Below are 5,197 nucleotides of genomic sequence, written 5' to 3'. Positions count from 1 at the left end.
GCTCGATCGACTCCCGCCGCCGGCGCTCTATCGACTCCCGCCGTTCACGGTACAGCGCCTCCCGCTCACCGCGCTGGCGCTCGTCAGCCCACCGCTACTCCATCTCCGCCCGGTACCGGCACCGTCGCGCCTCCTGTCTCGTCGAGGCGTCAGACGCCGCAACGGTGGCGTCCCCGTCGCTCTGCCACGCTGCTGCCGCCGCGGCCTCGCCGACAGCGGGGCCATGCGCGCGAACGCCGCCAGATCCGCCGCCTGCGCCGCCTCCCGCTGCTGGCGGGCCTGCTGCTGCATTGCCTCCCGCCGCTGCTGACGGTGTGCGCGCCACCGCTCTTCCCGGGCGGCGACGTCGATGCCGAACTGCGAGTCCGGGAGTGGAGGAGACAGCTGTGGAGGGGACTGGCCAGCGCCTGGGCGGTTCGCCATTGCCACTGGTGGTGGAGGAGACGGCGATGGAGCGACGAGGGCTGTGTTTGTTGCCGGCGGGGTGTGGTGGCTACCGTTAAGCCGGGAGACCTTTTATAGACGCCGGCGTCGGGAAGAAAGCGCGGGAACAGGCGAGAAGAGGCGGGAAGATCGTGCGGGAACGGGCGGTGGCGTGCGAACGCCGGCGACGCGTGGAGGCTGCGCAGCACCGACGAGACGTCTCGCCTGCCCCTCCGTCGCCATTAAGGCAAAGATGCACTGCGCGGGAATAACTTCCGTCGCGAGGTAGGCGACGGTTAGGTTAAAATTAACTGTGCCGCTGACGGGTCGGCCCCGCCATTCCCCGCCTCGCTTTTCGTTGTGTCCGGCGTGCCCGGTGCGTCCCCTGTGGGACGGGGACGGGCTCGGGGCGCCGGACACCGTATTGGGGCGCACCGGATAAAAATGGCTTTGAGGACGCGGCTGAAACGGTTTTTTTGTCCGACGCACCCCAAATCCCTTTGGGGGACGCTTTGGGGACGCTGTTGGAGATGCTCTAAGCTCGCTCCCAGGGTTCCGAGCCCCTGTGGTTGCTCGAGCTGTCCCTATCGCTGGGCCTACCTACAGATGAGTTACCGCTTGGTTGCGAGGTCGGTGGTTGCTTGGTTGCGTGTCGCTGGCCGCGGGACAGAGAAAAAGCACGCACGAGTCTCGCCCTGTTGACCTCCTCCTCTCCCCTCTCGCTCGTGAAATCGCTGCTGCCGCCCACCAAGATCCTTCTATCGTGCGCGTCGGGGTCGATGGCAATCACCGGCGGCGTTGCTTCCTCTAACTTCGCATGGCGTCGGGCCTCCTCTACACACATCGAATCGGAAGATCAATGCCTTTGCCCACGGTGACAGGCCATGGCTTCTTCGGTGCTGGTCTTATTAGGGGCCTGTTTGGTGTGGCTTTTAGAGGCTTTCCACCAAAAAAAGCAGCCCAAACGAGCCAAAGGGCTCGGCTTCGCGTTGGGCTTTTCCAAAAGCCACACCCTTTCCTTCAGATGGGGAAAAGCACCTTTTGAGGTGCTTCCCGAGCTTCCCGAACCGAGCGACTCCCGTCCCCGTTCTTTTTTCCCGTCTTCCTCTGCTCGCGTCCGCGCCCAGGTAGGGTTCCCGAGCCGCCGCCGCACGTCGCCCCTGCCCATCGCCGCCGCCGCACGCCGCCCCTGCCCATCGCCGCCGCCGACGCGCGCCGCGCCTCCCCGCACGCCGACGCCGTACGCCGCGCCTCCCCAGCGCCGCACGCCGCACGCCGCGCGCCTCCCCATCGCCGCCGCACGCCGCCGTCCCCGTCGCCGCACGCCGCCCGTCCCCGTCCTCGTCCCCGTCGCCGCACGCCGCACGCCGCCGTCCCCGTCCCTCGTCCCCGTCGCCGCACGGCGCCCGTCCCTCGCCGCGCACGCCGCCCGTCCCCGTCTCCGTCGCCGCACGCCGCCCGTCCCCGTCGCCGCCCGCCGCGCCTCCCCAGGACCGCGCCGTCCTCGCCATCGCCTCCAGGTCCCGCCGCAGGTGAGCACCATTCCAGGCCGGCCCCGCCCCGCCCATTTGTTAAATTTTTTGTTGTTTTCAATTTGTGAATTGATCTGGACTGTGAATGAGTATGAATTGATGCCAAGTTAGGGCCAAATTGACTGCCCATATTGCTGCTGTATAGCTTGTGTCCCCCGTTTCCATGGAGAAGGCAATTTGGGATGCACACTACCTTCGTTTTTTTTGCGACATTTGTATGGAGGAAGTGAATGCAAACAATAGGGATGGAGGTTGTTTGAGTAGGAAGGGGTACAAGAATCTTGAGGATAAATTTGCCGAGAAAACGGGAAAAAGGTTAACAAAGAAGCAATTTAAGAACAATTTCATTAGAGACTCCAACTTGCGTGATAAACAGTTTGATCGATGTGATGCTGATGAGGATTACATGCCCAAGGCCCAGAGGCAAACAATTACCTTGCCTAGTGATCATGTGTCGGCTGAACTACACACAAGAGGCATGAACGGAACACGTGACGACATTGCCAACACGTTGTTCATTTCTAGACAACGGAGGAATTAGCTAGTATAATGTAGTGGAAATGTATTTTGGACAAATATATTCCTAATGGTTATGTAATGACAATTGTATGGCGACTTGAATTTTAGATGCATATTCTATTTATTACACGTGAAGCAGCGACAGTACACCTTTTCATTAATGTAAGGGTGTTTTAGACAATTTAATGCTTTCTGACAGACAGTAAATTTGGTTTAAAGATTTCCACTCAAAAGCATTTTCTCCTGGGACAGAATTTTTCTCAAGACAAAGACCCACAGCCAGCCACAGCCAGCCACACCAAACAGGCCCTAGGTATGAGCAATCCAAGACCGGCTACACCCACCTCAACCACCACCATCAATCCGTCCTCATCGAATCAAGCCAAATCGACCTAGGGTTTATTTCCACCCTTCACCCCCGTTCCTCCATTCATCTTATTCTTGGGGACGGGGTTGCCATTGATATTGCAGAGTAAGCAGAGGAGCTTCGGGAACTAGAAATAGAGTTGGCATCCTCTTCCAGGAGGATGATAGACCCTAGGGGGTGAGGTCGCATCTATTTCCCCCGGTGGTCCATCACCGCGCCTCCCATCGCATTTACCTCGACCTACGCTTACACATGGAACACCAGCGGCCAGATGAGGCCACTCCGCCATCTCTCTCTCCAAACCAAATCAATCGGTGGAGGAAAGTTTTAGAGCGGTCGGCGGCCGTGAGGCGAGATTAATGTCAACGATGGTTGCCGTAGCTGGTGGGCAGCGACAGCCGGTACCAGGCCTAGAAAGATGCCCAAATACCCTAGGTGAATTCCCCATCTTCTTTTATTTTTTTATTTTGTTTCTATTTCTAAAGCTTAGGACCCTTCGGTTGTGTAGCCAGAGGAGTTTGAAGTGGAGGTTCGTTCTTGGGAAGTCAATGGCTTCCAGAGGTGCAAGAGTTTGGAGCACGTCTGTGTTTCATCACTTTCAGAGTCAGTATGATTCGTCGATGGCATGGCAGGCCGCACTTCCGGCCGACCTAGAATAGGCGGAGGGGACGGACGGCTGGCTGTTACCAGGAGCTCTACAGGTCTGGCATGGCGTGTACTCTGACCTTTGGGGATCGTGAGCATGGTTGTGAGCATGTGCAGTTTGTGTTACTCATCCAACCATTGCACGACCTGGTGCCTCACTGATTAGGTCTTCTTATCCTTGCGCAACACAAATTAGATGTGGTAGGTTAATGCAAGTAATTCCAAAACCAATTAATGGAATCTGCAATCCAATAAAAATCATGTTGTAGGAAGTACTCTTCCTTGTATGATTGTTTTTCCTGGAATTTGCGCCTACATAGCATACCAAAGAAAGAAACGAGATTGTTGATATTATTTTTTCCTCTTTGTAACTCCAATAATTTTCTTATTTTTATTTAATCTATATGCACAAGTGCTTGATGAATTTTACAGGAGGTGTATAAGATTTATATACAGTTGGCAGGATGCATCTACAGATTTTTTTTATCATGGTGAGTGTTCGCTTCAATCAACCAAGAGTACTTACAACAATGTTAGTTGTACTTATTGGTTTGAACGATCTGAATCTCAATAAACTTTGGAGAAAGTAGTGCTCAGATCTGTAGTCCTATATGTCATAGTTTTGTATGTCCTTTATGTGAGAAGCAGTTAAGATAGGTTAACATGCCTCAAATCAGTTTTCTCATGATTTCTCTGTACCAAAAGCATGATTTTGATGAATCTTATGTACTTCAGTTTGGTGCTCCGGCTGATTCAGCGCTTCTCAGGCCTCTTGTTGCTAATTACATGGGTGCATGGAAAGAAGTGGTAAAACAAGGACAGACTAAAGTCAGCGTATTCCACGAGCAACCTTTGGTATCTTATAGTGATTTCACGTAGGCCTAATTATATGTATTTGTATCTGTTTCAGCATTTTTATTTCAAGACATCTCTACAGGGAGATTATCCTTAGCTTTTCATATTGTCGTGATCTAAAGTCTTACATTCAAGTTGAACATGTGTGAGAGAAGTTAGGAAGAGGAGTTCAATGTTGAATAATACTTCCTTTGCTTTTGTTTATTTTTATGATACCTTTCAGGCTTTCATATGGTTTCTTGAAAGAAAAAGGAGTATCCATATCTCAGTTAATCACACTTTGATTCTTAGTGTTAAGGAAACATCTTGATTTTGTTTTTCTCTTTAATGTCTTAGTTGATTTAATGCTATAGCTAAAATTGGTGACATGTAATTCCTCAAAAAATTAATTGTGACATGTCCGCAACAATAGGGTTTGTGGTATATTCCGATTATGCAATTTTTTTTTTGAAAAACAGAGTTTCCTCTCCAATTTCCATTAATAGAAACCACCTGTCCGTTTATGCAATTATTGGGTGATTAAGAAAAGTTATCAGGTATATTCCGATTATGCAATTATTTTTTGAAAAAGAGAGTTTCCTCTCCAATTTCCATTAATAGAAACCACCTGTCCGTTTATGCAATTATTGGGTGATTAAGAAAAGTTATCAGGTATATTCCGATTATGCAATTATTTTTTGAAAAAGATAGTTTCCTCTCCAATTTCCATTAATAGAAACCACCTGTCCGTTTATGCAATTATTGGGTGATTAAGAAAAGTTATCAGATTTGCCTTATGAATGATGTTGTTTGGCTTTATGCACTTTTCTTCTACTGTAGCAAAAGATTAGACAATGTCTTAATTGTGTGAATGATA

General features: G+C 51.0%; 1 long non-coding RNA gene across 1 annotated transcript; it reads left to right on the top strand.

The window, feature by feature from the left end:
• Positions 1-2,790: 2,790 nt before the first annotated feature.
• On the top strand, positions 2,791-4,437 carry LOC127342062 (uncharacterized). The gene is made up of 2 exons (XR_007876178.1): positions 2,791-3,276; positions 3,350-4,437. It is a non-coding gene; the product is annotated as an uncharacterized lncRNA (long non-coding RNA).
• Positions 4,438-5,197: the final 760 nt, after the last annotated feature.

Source organism: Lolium perenne, chromosome 3, assembly GCF_019359855.2.
Source record: "Lolium perenne isolate Kyuss_39 chromosome 3, Kyuss_2.0, whole genome shotgun sequence".
Taxonomy (NCBI): domain Eukaryota; kingdom Viridiplantae; phylum Streptophyta; class Magnoliopsida; order Poales; family Poaceae; genus Lolium; species Lolium perenne.
This window is presented reverse-complemented; position numbering and strand designations above follow the sequence as displayed.